The sequence below is a fragment of the Gossypium hirsutum genome, chromosome A12 (genome assembly GCF_007990345.1).
Source record: "Gossypium hirsutum isolate 1008001.06 chromosome A12, Gossypium_hirsutum_v2.1, whole genome shotgun sequence".
NCBI classification, from domain to species: Eukaryota; Viridiplantae; Streptophyta; class Magnoliopsida; order Malvales; family Malvaceae; genus Gossypium; species Gossypium hirsutum.
The window spans coordinates 30244045-30267209 of NC_053435.1; the positions used below are offsets into that span (position 1 = coordinate 30244045).

The 23165-nt window shown below is 34.2% G+C and overlaps 1 pseudogene; it reads left to right on the plus strand.

The window, feature by feature from the left end:
• Positions 1-914: 914 nt before the first annotated feature.
• The window catches only part of LOC107949478 (cytochrome P450 81Q32-like), a 45569-nt pseudogene continuing 23318 nt past the window's right edge, over positions 915-23165 (plus strand).

Consider the following 23165-nt stretch of genomic DNA (forward strand, 5'->3'; position numbering starts at 1 on the left):
AACCTGAGCGCAAACATTGTGGTAAACGACATCCCGATAGTTTTAGATTAAATGATCGGGTTTGTTTTAAATGTGAATCGATGGATCACTTCATTTGTGAATGCCCTGAGTTGGTTGAGCAAGAAATGAAGCAAAATACGGGGTCGAGTAACGCGGCAGCTCAACGTAGACCACCCAAAAATACGAGTAATGTGAGTGGCAGTCAGAGGGGAACTAAAGATACAGCTGTTAGATCTGAGGCTCATGTACCTACCAGAGCTTATGCTATTCGCACTCGTGAAGAAGCTTCGTCTCCAAATGTGATTACTGGTATTTTCACTCTCTATGATACTAGTGTTGTTGCATTGATTGATCCTGGATCGACTCATTCTTATGTATGTGAAACTTTAGTATCCAGTAAGACTTTGCTTGTAGAGTCTACTGAGTTTGTGATTAGAGTGTTGAACCCCTTAGGCTGGTGTGTTTTGGTTGATAAACTATGCAAGAATTGTTCGTTGATGATTCGAGATTCATGTTTTCCGGTTGATTTGATGTTGTTGCCATTCGACTATATAATTCTAGGTATGGATTGGCTAACATTGCATGATGTTGTTATAAACTGCAAACGGAAGACTATTGATTTACGATGTCAGAATGATGAGATTATTCGGATTGAGTCTAATGATCTGAATGGTTTACCGGCAGTGATATCTTCGATGTTAGCTCAGAAATATGTAAGAAAATGTTTTGAAGCTTACTTTGCCTATGTGCTCGATTTTAAAGTGATCGAAAAGAAGATTGAATCAGTACCAGTTGTGTGTGAATATCCGAATGTGTTTCCTAAAGAACTATTAGGTTTGCCACCGATCCAAGAGGTAGAGTTTAGCATTGAGTTAGTGCTGGGGACAACTCTGATTTCGATAGCTCTTTACAGAATGGCACCAACCGAATTAATAGAGTTGAGAGCTCAATTGCAAGAATTGACTGATAACGGCTTTGTGCGACTGAGTTTTTCTCTCTGTGGTGCACTGGTTTTGTTTTTGAAAAAGAAAGATGGAACTATGAGAATGTACATCGACTACCGACAGTTCAATAAGGTGACTATAAAGAATAAATATCCTTTGCCACGAATAGATGACTTGTTCGATTAGTTGAAAGGGGCTACAGTGTTTTCAAAGATAGACTTGAGATCGGGTTACCATCAGCTGCGAGTTAAAAACTCCAATGTGCCGAAAACTATTTTCCGAATGAGGTACGGACACTATGAGTTTCTAGTTATGCCTTTCAAACTTACTAATGCACCTACTGCTTTTATGGATTTAATGAATTGAATCTTCAAACAGTATTTGGATCGATTTGTGGTTGTATTTATAGATGACATTTTGATCTATTCTCGTAATGAATCCGAGCATGCTGAACATTTGAGAATTGTGCTACACACTTTGTATGATAAATAATTGTATGCGAAGTTCAATAAATGTGAGTTCTGGTTGCGTGAAGCTAGTTTCTTGGGACATGTTGTGTCAGCATCGGGTATTCGGGTTGATCCGAGTAAGATTTTCGCGATACTAGATTGGAAGCCTCCGAGAAATGTATCTGAAGTCTGAAGCTTTTGGGGACTTGCTGTGTAACACCCCTTACCCGTGTTTGACGCTGGAACAGGGTACAAGGCATTACCAGACTTAATCACTAATTAGTATAAAAACCAATTCATAATTAATAACATAATCAAGACTATCTACATTAAATGACTTTATACAATAGAGACCTTCAAATAACATAGGTCAGTATTTTAAGCCAATTCCTAGCAACTTAATAACAATTAAACGAGTCTCCATACATGCCAAAGACTTAAAATACTTTAAAACCTTTATATATCGATCAATAGTTTGATAGTGTGATTTAACCTCCGGCTACCTCCAACTCGAGCTAACATCTTCGACACTATAGGAAAAAGGAAAGGAAGGGAGTAAGCATTATAGCTTAGTAAGTAAGTATGTAAATATTAATAAACAATACATTATCATACTTTAAACAAAGTTACAATATGTTCTTGGAATATTACCATCACAAACACACATACTGTCACTATTACAATCATAAACAGGTTCAAAATAAGCTGTCTAGCAGAGTACCAGCAACTAAATTATTTATTTCTCGAGCTACAGAACTCCAAATTACAAAAAGTTAATTTTTATTGAAACTAGATTCACATATATTCTTACCATAAAATTTTAAAAATTTTTGGTCCTTCCAATTAGTACAGTTTATTCATTGAAGTTACCCCTGTTTCACTGCTCAACTGTTCTGACCACTCTTCACTACAAATCAATTTTCTCCTTGTACAGAATTCAAAGGATGTTTTCGTTTATATCATTTGAAACTAGACTAATTAAGGATTTCAAGCATATAAATTATATCCCATAATTATTTTTTTACAATTTTTAATGATTTTTACAAGTCAGAACAGGGGATCACGTAGTCATTCTGAACCAGTCTCTCAAAAACTTAAATATCTCATAATATAGAATTCCTTTGCTTGCTCTGTTTCTATTATATGAAAATAGACTCATTAAGCTCTAATTTGATATCTCATTCAGTCTCTGATTAAATTTCTACTATTTTTGGTAAATTTTTAGATTCACGTCACTGCAACTATCCAGAACAGTTTTATTGTTAATTTTGATCTTTCACACTTCAATTGTATTCATCACTTTCCCATAACAATCTTTCCAATTTCCAATCACATATCGAGCATATTGCTCATAAGTTACACACGTATATACTTACACTTATCATCACAAATTCATACACAATTTCATTTAATCAATTTCCCAATTGAACGCTTCGGAATAATAATAGATATGCAATGATATCGCACACAGCCCACCTTTAAAATCGAAGCTCTCTTGTACACATAGTGGCCTTCACTTAGCACCACTCATGTGACCTAGCTCCATTGGACAAATAATTTGGCTCTCTTGTACACATGGTGAACACTTAGTACCACCCATGTGACCTAGCCAGTTAATCTCGTAGCTCTCGTCTACATGGTGTCCTTCACCTGGAACCATGCATGCGACCTAGCTACATATATCCTGTAGCTCTCTTGTCTACATGGTGTACACATAGTATCACCCATGCTACCTAGCTACATCATAATGTCTCATCCAATCTTTCCGAAGGTTCAACCGGGATTTCTCTCTCTTTCTAATACTTGATTCCATACTTCCAATAGTCAATTATGATTCAAAAATCAGCTACAATACATAAAATATGCTGAAATACAAAAACATAATAAAGATAATGTATTATTTACATACAAACTTACATACTTTCTCATTTCCATGTCGAATTAATATTGATCATTTAAATCATCATAATTATACTTACTTTCAACACCTCAGCAATCATAGTAAATATATCAATTTTCCATTGAAACATACATAAATTAATGCTTATTATACATATGAACTTACCTCGATGCTAAAATGGCCACTTTACCAACTTTCCCGATTTTCAATTTTTCTCCCATTTTAGATTCAAATCTCATTTTTCGGGATCTAAAACATCATATTTTACTTATTTAATTAATGTACTATTCAAAATAACCCTTAACTCAAACTTTGGAAAAATTACAATTTTGCCCTTAAATTTTTGCATATTTACACTTTTGCCCCTAGGCTCGGGAATTAAACTTCATCCCTTATTTTTATGTTTTATGACATGCTGATCATTTTTCCCTTCTATGGAAACATCAAATTCTCACTCTAACACATAGTTATGAATAATAATAACTTTTACCGATTAAGCCGTTTTACTCATTTTTGCTTAAAACCGCTTAGCAAAAGTTGTTTAACATAATTTCAACCTTCATATTCTACCATAAAACATCAAAATAAACACATTTCACCTATGGGTATTTTTCCAAATATGAACCCTAGCTTAAATTATTGCCAAAATAAGCTTAATCAAGTTACCGGGATTCTAAAATCATAAAGAACTTGAAAAACGGGGCTAGAACGGACTTACTATTGAGCTTGGAAAGCTTGAAAACCCTAGCCATGGCTTCCCCCATGCTAATTTCGGCCTCCATGAAAAAGATGAGTCAATTTTGGCTTTATTTTCCCTTTTTATTTCTTTTAATTACCAAATGACTAAAATGCCCTCAAGGCCTTTCTTTAAAATTTTGTCCTATTCATGCCCATTTTTGTCCAAATGAAATATAATGGTCTAATTTAAATTTAAGGACCTCCTCTTTAAACCCCCATTTCAATCAAGTACTTATGAATTAGAACACATATTTTGCAACTTTTGCAATTTAGTCCTAAAAGTCCAATTAAGCACTTTATCAGTAAAATTACTTAACGATATTTTAATCAATAAATAAATCTTAAAACTTAATCGAAATAAATTTTTTGACTTCAAATTCGTGGTTCTAAAACCATCGTTCCATTTAGGCCCTAAATCGAGCTGTTACAGTAACTTCTGCAAATAAGCCCTAATAGGCAAATTAAACATGCAATCTATAAAATTTCTTTATCAATACTCTAACACATGCATCTAATCACTCAGTAAATCATAAAAATTAATTGAAATAAACTTTTCTATCTCAGATTTGTGGTTTCGCAACCACTATTCCATTTAGGCCCTATTTTGAGATGTTACATGCTGGTTATTATAGACGGTTTGTAAAAGGTTTCTCTATTATTGCAACCCTGATGACGAGACTAATTTAGAAAAATATTAAGTTCGAGTGGTCAGAAAAGTGCCAGAAAAGTTTTGATCAGTTGAAAGCTTTGTTGACTAAAGCTCCGGCGCTAGTTCAGCTAGAATCGGGTCAAGAATTCGTAATCTTTAGTGATGCATCTTTGAATGGTTTGGGTTGTGTTTTGATGCAGGAAGGCAAAGTTATAGCTTATGCCTTGAGACAGTTAAAGCCGCCCGAAAAGAACTATCCGACACACGACCTGGAATTTGCAGTTATTGTGTTTGCGTTGAAAATTTGGTGCCACTATCTGTTTGGTGAAAAATGTCACGTTTATTCCAATCACAAAAGCTTAAAATACTTGATCACTTAAAAAGATATGAATTTACGACAACGAAGATGGTTAGAGTTGTTAAAAGATTACGAGCTTGTAATTGACTACCATCCGGGAAAGGCCAGTGTAGTTGCTGATGCTCTAAGTTGAAAATCTTTATTTGTTCTTCGTGCAATAAATGCGCATATAGCTCTATCTGACAATTGATGCTAATGATTGTTTAAGATTCAGAGGTAGAATATGTGTTCTAAGAAACTTAGAGTTACTTCAGATGATTTTGAATAAAGCACAGAGAATTCGATTATCAGTTCATCCGAGAAGTACAAAAATGTTTAACAATTTGAAACAACTTTACTGGTGGCTTGGTATGAAACAAAATATTTCAAAATTTATTTCGAAATGCTTAATTTTCAGCAAGTTAAAGCTGAGAATTAGGTACCATTGGGTTACTTCAACTGATTATGATACCCGAGTGGAAATGGGATAGAGTTACGATGGATTTTTTATCAGGGTTTACCTTTGTCACCGGGCAAGATAGATGTGAAATGGGTTGTTATGGATAGATTGACTAAATCGGATCATTTCATTTCGATTCGCACAAATTATTCACTTGCAAAGCTTGCTGAGTTGTACATTAATTAGATTGTGAGATTGCACAGAGTACCTATTTCTATTGTTTTGGATAGAGATCTGAGGTTCACATTGCAGTTTTGGAAGAAACTGCAAGATGCATTAGTACAAAACTACATTTTAGCATTGTTTTTCACCCACAGACGGATGGTCAATCCGCAGATACTCGAGGATATGTTGAGATGTTGCATTCTTGAGTTTGAAGGAATGTGGGAACGATACTTACCACTGATTGAATTTACGTATAATAATAGCTTTCAATCGAGTATCAAAATGGCTCCTTATGAGGCTTTGTACGGTCACAAATGTCGAACACCTTTATATTGGACTGAACTCAGTGAGAATAAGATACACGGGGTCGATTTGATCAAAAAGACTGAACAGAAAGTGAAGGTGATTCGTGATAGTCTAAAAGCAGCATCAGATCGTCAGAAATAATATGTAGACTTGAAACGAAAAGATATTGAGTTTTAGATCTGGGACAAAGTATTTTTGAAAGTCTCACCATGGAAGAAAATACTCTGATTCGATCGTAAAGGCAAATTGAGTCCAAAATTTATTGGGTCGTATGAGATTATTAAGCATATTGGGCCGGTTGCTTATAGACTATTGTTACCGCTTGAGTTAGAAAAGATCCATAATGTATTCCATGTTTCGATGCTTCGACAATTTCAATCCGACCTATCACATGTGATTTTCTCGTCTGAGATTGAGATTCGATCTGATATGCCATATGAAGAAGAATCGATCCCAATTTTGGATTGCGAGGTTAAAAAATTGAGAAATAAGAAAATCTCTTTAATGAAAGTCTTATGGCTCAGATACGGAGTTGAAGAAGCTACATGCGAGCCCGAGTCTACTATGAGAGAATGTTACCCTAACCTATTTGCCAGTAAGATTTTCAGGGACGAAAATCCCTAAGGGGGAGAGTTGTAACAGCCCGATTTAGACCCTATTCGAAACAATGGTTTTGGAACCACAAATACAAGTCAGAAAAAAATATTTTAATATTATTTTTGGTGTCAACAGCATGTTAATTTATATATGTCAAATTTTCATGATTAAACTTTATCGTTTGAGTTTTCGATTTGATTAAAAAGACTTAATCGCGTAAAATGTAAAAGTAGCTAGCTAATTGTATAAGTGCCGAATTGTTATTCTTTTTATAATGTGGGGTACTTAAAAAGAAATTAGGCCATTAAAGGGTAGCATGGACAGTTTTGTGTTTATAATATATGGTTTACTTATTAAATTATAAAGGTTAGTTTTGTAAATTAGTAATATAAGTTAATATAATAAAAACATAAGTAAAATTTTTGCATGTGGTTCATCTTTTTGGCCGAACCTAAGAAGAAAATAAAGATTTTGAAAGCTTTAAACATTCGGTACTTTGGGAGCTTGATTCAAGGTTAGTTTTTGTTCGATTTTTGATAATTTCTACGTTTTTTAGATCATTGCTTCGAGTACTAGCTAGCCCATGCTTGAATTTTTGAATTTGATGATGTATTCATGAATTGCCATTGTTGATAGCTTGATGATTTTTGTGTTTGATGATGAAAAATAAATATATGTTGTTAGATTGTCAAGTTTAATTAAGTGATTTTTGATAAAAATGTTTATTTAGGACTAAATTGTAAAATTTTTAAATTAAGGGGTCAAAATGTGAAATAAATGAAACATATGGGCTTATATGGACTAGGGGTAAATTCGGCCTAATATGGGTGTAGTCAAATTTTGAATATTTTGTGTTTTGTGAAATAGGGACTAAATTGTGAAAAATATGAAATGTCAGGGGAAAAAGTGTAATTTGCCCATTTATGTGTTTTTGGATGAATTTGATTGAATATTTGATTCAATAAGTTTAATTTATATTAATTTAGATCAAGAAAAGACAAAATCAGATTTGGATCGGGGGAAATCTAAAGTTGTTGAATAGTCGACCCGGTTTGTTCATCTTCGTATGAGGTAAGTTCATAAGTAAATACATGTCGTTAAATTCAATTGTATGTATTATATTTGTGCCTAATTGAACTATTGCTTGTATATATATGTTCAGGCTAAATTTGTTTGAGTATGGAGAAGTATTTCTAAGCCTGAATCGATCGAGCTACGACGTCCAAAAGTCCCATACGAACCTTAGGAATAGTTGGATACATATGTCATGACATAGGATTCCGATGTGTGATTTTGAGTAAGACGACATCTGGGACGTTGGCATCGATTTGTAATTTGCATGTATGACCTTGTTTGGGACAGTGGCATTGATATGTGGTTACATGTAAGACCCCGTCTGGGACGTTGGCGTTGTACGAGCTTTTCAATTATCCGAGTATCCTTATTAATTTCGAATGGTTCAACAGGAAATATCGAGTTAAGATCGAATGTGAAATCAAGCTAAAAGGTTAGGTATGTACTAAGTTAAATGATTGAGTAGTAAGGTCATTATATACTTTATATGAATATATGAAATGTGTGTTATGAATGTGAGAGTTAAATATGCTTAGGAATATATGTGTATTCGGCAAGGTGGAAAAAAATGCTAAAGTATATGTACCGATATATGAATTTGGAAGCTTGATAATTGTATATGTGGTTATGGTTACTACGATTAGGTTTAGTTAAATTGAATTATAAATGTCAGTAAAACGATTTCGTTGCTTATGACTTACTAAGCTATTCAAGCTTACTCTATCTGTACATGTTATTTGTTTTTATAGATTTTGGAAGTTAGTTACGAGCTCGGGGATCTTCAAGAAATTTCGTCACACTATCAATCACTTTTGTGGTATTTTATAAGTTTGAACTTGAATCTATGGCATGTATAGTCTAGTTATTATGTTTGGTTTTGAAGTTTGTATATATTAAAGCCATGCAAAAATGGCTAGAAATGATGTCTAAGCTTAGGAGATTTCGGTTATGATATATATACGTGTGAAGTGCTTGGTGTGATTTGCAATTGTGGTTTGATATATTAGATGAGTAATATGTATGTTATATGTGTGTGATGTGTTTGGAATATGCTTAAGGTTTAAAGTAATGTTAGGTAAAGCTCATGATTGTTCATTTGGTAAATTTGACATATGTGGTTGATGAATATATTTAGGTTATAAATAGTTAATGACTTATTATTGAGATGCATATTTCATAACATGAATTGGTTTGAACATTGCTTATAAGGTATCTATGTATTCGGTTATGAAATGAAATATTTAAGTGATGTTTTAAAGTTATTTATAATTTAGCTATGGCGTTTAAATCTTGTCATCAAGTGTTTAGTCATTGTTAACGTTGGATTTGTTGTATTGGACATACGTGAACTATGTTAGACTATGAAAAATTTGATTAAGAAATGTGGTTTTTGTGTTGATTTGAAATGGCTTGTTAAATGGGTAATTTGGTTTAGAAATGATAATGTAAGTGTATATGTATATAAGGTTAAGGCATTAGAACTATAATGATAAGCATGAGATTTGGTTTATAGCATATTTATATAGATATATTACATATTGAATGTTATATAGAATGATCGAATATGAAATTATTTAGTTTGATTGTGTGATTAAAATTTTAGCTGGAATTAAAGCATATAAAATTAGCATATGAATTATATGTATTCTTAGTTGTTATTTGTGCTTAAAATGGCTTAAGATATCAAGGTTTTATTTGCATGGTTTTGTGATTAGGAAAGAAGTATGTTTAGTCTTAAATTATGTTAGGTTAAATGCAATTAATGCCGCATAAGTGAGTGATAAATAATTTGTGTTGTGTTTCATATTGTTTGGGTATAAATATGCACTATGTTTGCTAATAAACAACTATATATTCGGCCATAATGTATAATAATCAAAGTTGCATTTTTGTGTGGATGTTAATTGGTTATAATATGTGAACATGCTTAGGTTATGAAATGTTATGTTTGACATTCAACGTATGAAAAATAGTTACTATATGTCTGGTGTATGTTGTGTAATTATTTATGTATATACTTGAATAAATTTTAAATATGCTAATGATAGTAGTATAGTAGTTTTAAGTTCGAAATTGAATAAGATAAGTATTCTGATGAGTTTAAATTACAAAGCAAGAAATGTTGTAAATGTCTGTTTTGAACTGTGATATGTCCGGTGATGCCTCGTAATCCTATTCCGGCGACGGATGTCGGTTAGGGGTTACAGAGCATTTTGAGCGACTTGTTTAAGGCCTGAACAAATTACTATAGATTAGTACCTTAGGATATTGCACATTAGATTAGGATTTTAATCTAGGTATTGTTGTAATCTAATTACCATATATTATGCTTGTATTTCCTGATTGTTACACTTTTGTAACTTTATTACGAAACTTTGTAATTTAGTAGTCGTAATCGATTGAAAATTATATAAATAGGCTAGGTTTATGTCTATTGTAACAGCCTAATTTTGGGTCTAGTCAGAGCAGTGGTTTCGGGACCACAAATCCAACGTAGTAAAGTTCACTGTTATTATATTTTTATAGTCTACAATTTCACGGAACATTTTTGTGAAAATTTCGTTCAAAAATTTCGACGTTTGGGCACTGAAAATTTAGTTAAAATGACTAAATTGTAAAAAGTGCAAAAGTTCAGTTCTACAAGTTAGAGGTGTCCAATTGTTATGAAATTTTAAATTGGAGGTCTTTTAATGGTAATTAGACCATTGGTTCAGTTGGTGGACAAAAAATGGACATGGTTTGGCATATTTCTAAAGTTTTTGATTAAGGGTAATTTGGTCATTTAGTAATTAAAATGAATTAAAAACAAAATTAAAAGCCAATTTTTGTCCATCTTCAGCCCCTTGGCCGAATTTCACATAAGGAAGTCATAGCTAGGGATTTTCAAGCTTCCAAGCTCGGTTGTAATTCCGTTTTAGCCTTATTTTTAATGTTCTTTACATTTTGAGATCCTCGTGGCTCGGTTTGGCTATTTCCACCATTATTTTGAGCTAGGGTTTGTGTTTAAAAATTTAACCATGGATGACATGCATGTGTTTTGATATTTTATAGAAGAATATGAAAGTTTGGGGTGTGATAAACAACTTTTACTAAGTGATTTTTGATGAAATTTCATAAAAGGACCTGTTTGTAAAAGTTGTAAAATTATGTGTAGAAAATGTAATTTAGTGAAAAATGTGAGCTGCTATAAGAGGGAATATGAATCGGTTAGGCTTAGGATTTGAGAAAAATAAGTGCTTTTCATCTTACGAGCCTAGGAGCAAAATTATAAATATGTAAAACTTTAGGGACAAAAATGTAACTTTGCCATAGTGTGATTTTTGGACTAAATTGAATAATGTGAGTATTAAATGAGTTAAATGTGTTATTATAGATTAAGAAAGATGAGGAATTGACCTTGATCGGGGAAAAGAAAAGGTTTTGGACTAAATTGCAAATTCGTCACACTTTGCACCGAGGTAAGTTTGTATGTAAATAATGCATCGTTTTTACTTACGTTATCACATTTTATTATGTTTTATGAAATGTGTTTGAATATTGAATGAAATTAACAAGTATTGAAAAGTGAGAAATTTCCCACTTGAACACTAGGAACAGAATAGGATACAAGTGACATGTCACTAGTGACTCAAGTGTGGTACTATGTGAAGGCCACATTGTGAAGAAAGATAGCTTTGGTCACAAGTGTGGTACTATGTGAAGGTCACTTTGTGAAGAAGGTATCTTTGACTACAAGGGTGGTACTATGTGCAGGCCATCGGGCATCTGTTATTATTCCGATGTGTTCAACAGGAAATGACTAGGTGTAATTGAATATGACTATGTGATGAATAAGTGTAGGTACGTGTGTGTGTAAACTTATGAGCAATGTGTTCGATATGTGATCGAACTTTGGTAAGATTGATATGGAGTAAGTGTTACACTGAAAGTTACTACAAAGAAAACATGAAAGAGTGAAATTTAGTAATAAAACAGTTTTGGACAACAGTAGTTATGTGAATTTGAAAAATCACCAAAAATTGTGAAAATCGAATTAGAGGTTCAATAAGATATGCAATTAAATATTATTGAGTCTACTTTCATATAAAGGAAATGATGTAAGAAAAAGAATTTTATATTATGAGATATTTGAATTTTTTTGAGACAGAGTCAGAATGATTTCAGAATCCCCTGTTCTAATTTGGGAAAATCATTAAAAATTGAAAAAAAATAATTATGGGTTATAATTTATATGCTTAAAATCCTTAATGAGTTTAGTTTCAAAAGAAATAAACGGGAACATCATCTGAATATCGTATGAGGAGATAATTAATTTTTAGTGAAGAGGGGTTGGAACTATCAGACAGCAAAACAGAGGTGAATTTAAATAATAAACTGTACTTATTGGCTAAACCAAAAATTCTTAAAATTTTATGGTAAGAATATATGCGAGTCTAGTTTCTAAAAAAAAAATTAGTGTGTGACACCCCTAAAGTGACCCTAGTCGGAAAGCGGTCTCGGGACCGCTAGACCGAGTCACCAAATTATTTGAATGTGATAATTATGGCCTAAAATATGTGAATATAAATGTGTGAAAGTTTTAAGCTTCGATTTAGTTAATTGCATGTGAATTTAGTTGATAGGACTTATGTGAGAAAATTTAGAAATGTGCTAGGCAAATGCAAGTGGCCTAATAGTGCATGTAATCAAAGGGGTGGACTTGCATGTCAATTTCCCCCCATTTAAGTACTAGTGGCCGGCCATGACAAGGGATGATGGGCAAAACATGTTGTGTTAATGGAAAAATAAAATAAGAAGCATGGGCAAAACATGTCATGAAACATGTTGTGTTAATGGAGGAATAAAATAAGAAGCATGGGCAATAAACTAATAAGAAATTGAAGGAAGAAAACAAAGAGAAAAAAATGTGTTCATCATTCTCATGCATGACAAAAAAAAAGAAGAGAAAGGCTCTCATGTTGTTCTTGGCCGAATAGGAGAAAGAAAAGAAGGAAAAAGAGGTTTGAGGAAATCGGCTATGGTGGTTTGATAGACTAAGCTCAAGAGCAAAGGGGAACTAAATCCGATAAAGGGAAGGAAAAAGTGGTCGAATAGCCGCCGAAATCGTTCGACAACATCCGAGGTAAGTTTTAAGTGTTTAAACGTTGAGTAAATTCAATTATAATAGGACATGATGAGTTGATTTAATAAGATATGATGTGGCCATGATATGTTCTAAGCTCAAATGGTAAGTTCTTAAGTGTTTGAGCTTGGGAATTTAAGGGAAATTTGAAATAGTCTGCTTAGGACAGCAGCAGTAACGTGACTTTAGAAAATCACCATAAATTTATGGATTTGAATTAGAGGCTGAATGAGACATGAAATTAAAGCTTAATGAGTCTAGTTTCTTATAAAAGAAACCGTGTAAGCAAAGGAATTTCCGATAATGAGATACTTAAAGTTGTGTGAGACAGAGCAGAATGACACTGTAATCCTCTGTTCTGTTTTTAGAAAATCATTATAAATTGTAAAAAAATGGTTATAAGATAAAATTTATATTCTTAGACTCCTTAATGAGTCTTGTTTCAAATGAAATCAAATACAACACATTTTGAATTCTGTAAAATGAGAAATTTGATTCGTAGTGAAGAGTGGTCAGATTAGTCAAACAATGAAACAGGGGAAACTTTAAGAAAAATATGGTATTGATTGGCCAAACCTAAAATTCTTGAAATTTTATGGACGGAAGATATACGAGTCTATATTCAGGAAAAATTAACGGAAAGTGATTTGGAGTTTTGTAGCTTCAGTTATAAATAATTTAGTGACTATTGCTCAGGAAAAACAGCTTGTGCTGAATTTGAGATTGTGTTGTAAACCTTGATAAACTTGTTTTAGTTGCTCATAAGCTATTGATTAAACCCATACGTGAATTCTAAATTGTGATATTGGAAAATGATAGATGTAGATTCAGCCAAGACAGTGTGTATACGTGAAAGTATATGTGGTATGTGAAGTATATTTGGATAATTGTGATGTGAATACATGAAAATCTATATTTTGATTTAGGATTCTATGTGATAAGGCCTAATGGCCGATGTGATAAATGTGAAAGTGTATATATGTGATAAGGCCTAATAGTCGATGTGATGAATGTGAAAGTGTATATATATGTGATAAGGCCTAATGGCCGATGTGATGAATGTAAAGTGTATATATATGTGATAAGGCCGATGTGATGAATGTGAAAGTGTATATATGTGATAAGGCCTAATGGCCGATGTGATAATGTGAAAGTGTATATGGTGTATATATGTGATAAGGCCTAATGGCCGATGTGATGAATGTGAAAGTGTATATATGTGATAAGGCCTAATGGCCGATGTGATGAATGTGAAAGTGTATATATGTGATAAGGCTAATGGCCGATGTGATGAATGTGAAAGTGTATATATGTGACAGGGCCGAGTGGCCAACGTGATGGATGTGAAAGTGTATAAATGTGATAAGTCCCGAAGGGCATTTGTGTCAGTACTATATCCGGGTTAAAACCCTGCAGGCTTTATGCGAGAATATTATCACTGATTAATGTCCGTAAGCTTCGTGCTCGTACTATATCTGAGCTCTAAAGACCCGATGACTACGTGTGGGGATTTTGTCCGGGTAAGACCCGATAACTTCGTGTGGAGATTACGTCCGGGTAAGACTTCGTAATAAGAATAGCTTATAATTATATTCAATGCGAAAGGTTAAACAGGTATGTACTCCAAGTTTATATGTGAGCTTGATTTGCACTAAATCATAAGGTAGTTATGTGATGCATACGAGAGCAATCTATGAGACTATTCCTATGATTATGTGACATCGGATCAGTGTGAGAGGTTATGTGAAATCATACGATATATCTATGTCACATGAGCTCACTTTTATGTGAAAGTTTATCTGCCTATTGTATATGATGAGATGTGCATATTCGGTAAAGGGATGTTATGCCCGAAGGAAGAGTGAAATAAAAAATACGAACAACTATGTTATAATTTGATTGTTATCTGTTGACACTGCTTAAAACTTACTAAGCATTAAATGCTTACTCCGTTCTTTGAATCTCTATTTTATAGATTTTGGTTCGTCAGCTATCGGACTCGGGATTTTTGGAAGTCGAAGTCTCCCACACTATCAAAGCCCCCTTTTGGTACAATTTTGGTTGAACTTTGAAATGGCATGTATAGGACTACCCTTTTGTTGTTGGTCATGTACCCTTTGGTTTTGTGTAAATTTGGATAGCCATGCGAAAATGGCTTAAATATACTTTTATCATAGCATTATAATCATTTTGTATGTTGTCCGTCGAGAGGTATGGAAATGTTGGTAACGGTTAGCCACGGGAAGGGTTATTCTTGATCACTTTTGGAATATGTATGACAAACTCTAGTTGATCCATGGAGGATCATGAAATAGGTAAAGTTTACCTTAAAAAAAAACAGATGCTGGCAGCAGCAATGATGTGGATGTGAAAAATCACTAAAAATAGTAGGAATGGAGTTAAATAGTGAATAAATTATGTAAGCGAACCTTGATGAATCTATTTTCATAGGAAAGTAACGAAACGATCATATGGACAGTATGTTAAGAGATATTCAGGTTCTCGTGAGACAGGACCAGAACGGTTTCTGGATTTCCTGTTCCGACTTTGGAAATTCATTATAAATTAACTAGAGATAATTAGGAGTCATGCCATATATGTATAGATTCCTCTCTGAGTCTAGTTTCTATAGAAACAAACAGCATCAGTATTGAAACTCTGTGCAGGGACATATCCAAATCGTAATGCATGAAAGTCAGTGTAGTCGCACCCTGTAACAGGGGAGAATTTAACGAATAAACTGTACTAATTGGTCCGACCAAAAATTCTAGAAAAAAATATGTAGATGGGCATATGAGTTTAGTTTCAGGGAAAAATTACGAAACTGATTTTCTAGTTGTGAAACTCAAGATATGATTTTTAAGGTGACAGTGACGCAGTTAGCCAACTGCCTGGAAATTTTTAAAATGGACTGCGATAGTAAGCGAATTTAGTCTGTGAAACCCTCGTGTCTGACTCCGGTAACGGTCTCGGGTACGGGGTGTTACAATTTTATTGGTATTAGAGCCACGGTTTAGTCGATTCTAGGACTACCGTAATACGTTTGGGTCTAGCTGTACATGCCATTATGTGAATATTTGATAGTGTGGTGATTTCTGACAATTGAAAATGTGTTTATTTATTGTAATGAATTCCGATCCCGATCGAGCTGTAGCAGATGGTATTGAGAGGACTGAGACATGCTTATGTTGTGTCAATATTGAGAAGGGTATAACATAAGTAAGTTCTTGAGTAATAGAGCTTAAATTATGATTTGATTAGATCATGTTTTAAGCAAATCAAAATCACGCTCTTTGTTTGTGGCTATTGAGCCGAAATTGCAAGAGTGATAAGTGTCTTGTGTTTGAGTTTTGCTAATGAAAATGAAATACGAATGTGTCATGATTTATTGTTAAATGTGCATGGTTATTCGAATGATGTCCGGGCTAAGTACCGAAGGCTTTGTGCTAAGTGACCATATCCGGACTAAGATCCGAAGGCATTTGTGCGAGTTACTAATTCCGGGCTAAGCCCGAAGGCGTTGGTGCGAGTTACTAAATCCGGGTTAAGTCCCGAAGGCATTTGTCTGAGTTACTATAACCGGGCCAAGTCCCAAAGAGCATTCATGCTATTGATGTATCCGGGCTAAGTTCCGAAGAGCATTCGTGCTAGTGATGTATCCGGGCTAAGTCCCGAAGAGCATTCATGCTAGTGATGTATCCGGGCTAAGTTCCGAAGAGCATTCGTGCTAGTGATATATCCGTGCTAAACCCCGAAGAGCATTCGTGCTGGTGTTATATCCGGGCTAGGTCCCGAAGAGCAATCATGTTGGTGACGTGTATTCGGGCCTTCGTGCCCAGTAGGCTTCGTGCCGGTAATTTGAGCAAAGTTTAAGTATTCATTACTATACGAATTCAAATTTAAATGAGATGATATGTTTAAAAGCGTACATACATGATGTTTATAGACTTGGTTAAGTCATTTTAATGTGTAATAACGAATGAATAAGAGCACTATGTGTGTGAATTATTAGAGGCACTGTGTGTGTGCGAATTCCTTTAATCGAGCACTATGAGTGCGAGATCGGTCAGTGGGCACTAAGTGTGTGAAGTGGAATTCATGTAAGACCTCGTCTCGGACGAAGGCATTGATTGAGATAGTGTGTAAGACCATGTCTGGGACATGGCATCGGCTCGATATGTGAGCATATGAAAGACCATATCTAGGATATGGCATTGTAAGAGCTATATGTGCTTAATGAGTATCCGTAATGATTTTGAATGATTCAACGGGTATCGTTAACAGTGTTAAATGTGCTAAATGAATTCAATGTTCAGGTATGTGGAAGTTGATTTTCTTTTGGAAATGAGTTAAGTTGAATATTGAGATGTGATAAAGTTATAAAGGATATTTATTGGGATGTTTGAGTATAGGTGGACTTTAGGTTAGGTTACAGCTTATACATGAATGAAAATGTGGGTTACAAATATGTGGGTTGATGATGTGAATTATACATGTTAATATGTGCTTAATATGTGTTTGAAATGCATTTGTAAATTAAATTAAGTGATTATTGCTTATGAAATCAATAATGAATTACAATTGCTATCGATGAGCTAATGTTTATATGAATATAATTCAATAAGAGGACGTTATCCTAAACTATGCATCGGTAGAAATTTTCGGGGACGAAAATCCCTAAAGGGGGGAAGAGTTGTGACACCCCTAAAGTGACCCTAGTCGGAAAGCGGTCTCGGGACCGCTAGACCGAGTCACCAAATTATTTGAATGTGATAATTATTTCCTAAAATATGTGAATATAAATGTGTGAAAGTTTTAAGCTTCGATTTAGTTAATTGCATGTGAATTTAGTTGATAGGACTTATGTGAGAAAATTTAGAAATGTGCTAGGCAAATGCAAGTGGCCTAATAGTGCATGTAATCAAAGGGGTGGACTTGCATGTCAATTTCCCCCCATTTAAGTACTAGTGGCCGGCCATGACAAGGATGATGGGCAAAACATGTTGTGTTAATGGAAAAATAAAATAAGAAGCATGGGCAAAACATGTCATGAAACATGTTGTGTTAATGGAAGAATAAAATAAGAAGCATGGGCAATAAACTAATAAGAAATTGAAGGAAGAAACAAAGAGAAAAAAATGTGTTCATCATTCTCATGCATGACAAAAAAAAAAGAAAAGAAAGGCTCTCATGTTGTTCTTGGCCGAATAGGAGAAAGAAAAAGAAGGAAAAAGAGGTTTGAGGAAATCGGCTATGGTGGTTTGATAGACTAAGCTCAAGAGCAAAGGGGAACTAAATCCGATAAAGGGAAGGAAAAAGTGGTCGAATAGCCGCCGAAATCGTTCGGCAACATCCGAGGTAAGTTTTAAGTGTTTAAACGTTGAGTAAATTCAATTATAATAGGACATGATGAGTTGATTTAATAAGATATGATGTGGCCATGATATGTTCTAAGCTCAAATGGTAAGTTCTTAAGTGTTTGAGCTTGGGAATTTAAGGGAAATTTGAAATAGTCTGCTTAGGACAGCAGCAGTAACGTGACTTTAGAAAATCACCATAAATTTATGGATTTGAATTAGAGGCTGAATGAGACATGAAATTAAAGCTTAATGAGTCTAGTTTCTTATAAAAGAAATCGTGTAAGCAAAGGAATTTCTGATAATGAGATACTTAAAGTTGTGTGAGACAGAGCAGAATGACACTGTAATCCTCTATTCTGTTTTTAGAAAATCATTATAAATTGTAAAAAAATGGTTATAAGATAAAATTTATATGCTTAGACTCCTTAATGAGTCTAGTTTCAAATGAAATCAAATACAACACATTTTGAATTCTGTAAAATGAGAAATTTGATTCGTAGTGAAGAGTGGTCAGATTAGTCAAACAGTGAAACAGGGGAAACTTTAAGAAAAATATGGTATTGATTGGCCAAACCTAAAATTCTTGAAATTTTATGGATGGAAGATATACGAGTCTATATTCAGGAAAAATTAACGGAAAGTGATTTGGAGTTTTGTAGCTTCAGTTATAAATAATTTAGTGACTATTGCTCAGGAAAAACAGCTTGTGCTGAATTTGAGATTGTGTTGTAAACCTTGATAAACTTGTTTTAGTTGCTCATAAGCTATTGATTAAACCCATACGTGAATTCTAAATTGTGATATTGGAAAATGATAGATGTAGATTCAGCCAAGACAATGTGTATACGTGAAAGTATATGTGGTATGTGAAGTGTATTTGGATAATTGTGATGTGAATACATGAAAATCTATATTTTGATTTAGGATTCTATGTGATAAGGCCTAATGGCCGATGTGATAAATGTGAAAGTGTATATATGTGATAAGGCCTAATAGCCGATGTGATGAATGTGAAAGTGTATATATGTGATAAGGCCTAATGGCCGATGTGATGAATGTGAAAGTGTATATATGTGATAAGGCCTAATAGCCGATGTGATAAATGTGAAAGTGTATATATATGTGATAAGGCCTAATGGCCGATGTGATAAATGTGAAAGTGTATATATATGATAAGGCCTAATGGCCGATGTGATAAATGTGAAAGTGTATATATGTGATAAGGCCTAATAGCCGATGTGATGAATGTGAAAGTGTATATATATGTGATAAGGCCTAATGGCCGATGTGATAAATGTGAAAGTGTATATATGTGATAAGGCCTAATAGCCGATGTGATGAATGTGAAAGTGTATATATATGTGATAAGGCCTAATGGCCGATGTGATGAATGTGAAAGTGTATATATGTGGTAAGGCCTAATGGCCGATGTGATGAATGTGAAAGTGTATATATGTGGTAAGGCCTAATGGCCGATGTGATGAATGTGAAAGTGTATATATGTGATAAGGCCTAATGGCCGATGTGATGAATGTGAAAGTGGATATATGTGATAAGGCCTAATGGCCGATGTGATGAATGTGAAAGTGTATATATGTGACAGGGCCGAGTGGCCAACGTGATGGATGTGAAAGTGTATAAATGTGATAAGTCCCGAAGGGCATTTGTGTCAGTACTATATCCGGGTTAAAACCCTGCAGGCTTTATGCGAGAATATTATCACTGATTAATGTCCGTAAGCTTCGTGCTCGTACTATATCCGAGCTCTAAAGACCCGATGACTATGTGTGGGGATTTTGTCCGGGTAAGACCCGATAACTTCGTGTGGAGATTATATCCGGGTAAGACTTCGTAATAAGAATTGCTTATAAATATATTCAATGCGAAAGGTTAAACAGGTATGTACTCCAAGTTTATATGTGAGCTTGATTTGCACTAAATCATAAGGTAGTTATGTGATGCATACGAGAGCAATCTATGAGACTATTCCTATGATTATGTGATATCGGATCAGTGTGAGAGGTTATGTGAAATCATACGATATATCTATGTCACATGAGCTCACTTTTATGTGAAAGTTTATCTGCCTATTGCATATGATGAGATGTGCATATTCGGTAAAGGGATGGTATGCCCGAAGGAAGAGTGAAATAAAAAATACGAACAACTATGTTATAATTTGATTGTTATCTGTTGACACTGCTTAAAACTTACTAAGCATTAATGCTTACTCCGTTCTTTGAATCTCTGTTTATAGATTTTGGTTCGTCAGCTATCGGACTCGGGATTTTTTGAAGTCGAAGTCTCCCACACTATCAAAGCCCCTTTTGGTACAATTTTGGTTGAACTTTGAAATGGCATGTATAGGACTACCCTTTTGTTGTTGGTCATGTACCCTTCGGTTTTGTGTAAATTTGGATAGCCATGCGAAAATGGCTTAAATATACTTTTATCATAGCATTATAATCGTTTTGTATGTTGTCCGTCGAGAGGTATGGAAATGTTGGTAACGGTTAGCCATGGGAAGGGTTATTCTTGATCACTTTTGGAATATGTATGACAAACTCTAGTTGATCCATGGAGGATCATGAAATAGGTAAAGTTTACCTTAAAAAAAAACAGATGCTGGCAGCAGCAGTGATGTGGATGTGAAAAATCACTAAAAATAGTAGGAATGGAATTAAATAGTGAATAAATCATGTAAGAGAACCTTGATGAATCTATTTTCATAGGAAAGTAACGAAACGATCATATGGACAGTATGTTAAGAGATATTCAGGTTCTCGTGAGACAGGACCAGAACGGTTTCTGGATTTCCTGTTCCGACTTTGGAAATTCATTATAAATTAACTAGAGATAATTAGGAGTCATGACATATATGTATAGATTCCTATCTGAGTCTAGTTTCTATAGAAACAAACGGCATCAGTATTGAAACTCTGTGCAGGGACATATCCAAATCGTAATGCATGAAGGTCAGTGTAGTCGCACCCTGTAACAGGGGAGAATTTAACGAATAAACTGTACTAATTGGCCTAACCAAAAATTCTAGAAAAAAATATGTAGATGGGCATATGAGTTTATTTTCAGGGAAAAATTACGAAACTGATTTTCTAGTTGTGAAACTCAAGATATGATTTTTAAGGTGACAGTGACGCAGTTAGCCAACTGCCTGGAAATTTTTAAAATGGACTGCGATAGTAAGCGAATTTAGTCTGTGAAACCCTCGTGTCCGACTCCGGTAACGGTCTCGGGTACGGGGTGTTACATAGTGGATCTTAATTTGGAGTTCCATAGCTCTAGATATAAATAATTTAGTACTATGACTAGAAGAGATAGCTTGTTTTGTACTTGAGTAAATAGTGGATCTATGTGTGGTTATGGTTGTGTTACTTTGAAAACATATTTTGAGGATCTATAAAAGTATGTTAATATTTTTTTTATTATTTACATGCCTACTTACTAAGCTATATGCTTACTCCCCTCTCTTTTCCCTTGTTTTATAGTGTCACCAAGCTAGCTCAGGGTACGGTGATCATCGGAGATCCATCCACACTATCAACACTCTTTTGGTATTTTGAAAGCAATATTTTGAATTATGGCATGCATAGAGGACTTGGTTATTTTGTTATGTGTCATAATTGATTTGGCCTAAAATATTTTGGCCTATGTTATTTGATAGTTCATTTTATATAAGGCCATTGATGTTGGCTATGATTGGTTAAGTTGTATGTTTATGATAATGCCATGTTGTGTGTTGATAAATTTGTAATAAGTGTGTAAATGTTTTGGATGGAAAAAGGCTTGGTAAATAGCCTAACTTTCATACACACGGCTGGCCACACAGCCATGTGCTCAGGGCATATGCCCCTATTTTTCAAGAAAATTTTCAAAGTTTTCAAAAGTTTTCAGTTTGAGCCCAAACCACTTTCAAAGTATGTATTGGGCCTCGTAAGCCCATATTAGGGACTTTATGATGAAACATGAAAATTTTTAATTTGGATGAAATTTTATGACTCGGTTTTGTATGATTGGTTGTGTTTAAGTTTGATAATGCCTCGTACCCTGTCCCGGCGTCGAACACATGTAAAGGGGTGTTACATATGTATTAGTAAGATAACACCCAAGATTTGGATACGGTTCATCGGATTGGGTTTGGGGCGTTACAACATTAACTTTTCATAATTCAAACATTAGCCAAATTTAAAGCAAACTATCAAACTAAAGTTAACACATATATTAACGCCCATGTTCATGCCACAAAACCAGAATTAAAACGATCAAAATGCTATCGATTCACTAGGAGGATAGTGTGAGCTTCTAAACGATCTGAGAGTTAGAAATCGACAAGGAAAAGAAAAAAAAACTGGGTAAGCATAGTAAATGCCTAGTAAGTCCATAGGCATTAAATAATAATTTACAACTTAATACAACAAGCTATTCAACTTGACAATTGCCTAACATGGCAGCCACATATTAATAAGATGAGTTCATCATATAATCAATCCATATAGAAATTCGAACAACTAACATTTTAATTCGGTTCATTACCATTCCCATGGAATCAAAAATTCAATATCATTTGCATAATTCAATTCACATTTAAACATTTGAAATCCAAACTCATATCAATCCATTGTCATTTCTCACTAATCATTTAGCCCGATGAACTTTAGTGTACAAATTCAGATACACGAGTAACTACACCACACCAGCGCACCGAAGTGCAAAGCCCATAGGCAAATATATATAATCGTATAACAGTATGTCCCTCTACTACATTGGGGTCTCCATAAAGATATAAAAAACTTGGTGATCCGCAACAAATGTTGGATTCCAATACAATCAGTAATAAACTTTGTATAATCATATACTCAGTAACATCACATATATCCTGTACCAATGCACAATTAACCCTATTGGCATGCCAATCACATCCTATCATTTATTACATTCACTTGGGCATATAAAGTTCATATAATCACTTCTTTACAATTTAGTCCATAACTCACCTTTTGTGCTAAGTCGCAAACAATGCAAATTACAACCAATCGTTCACAAATT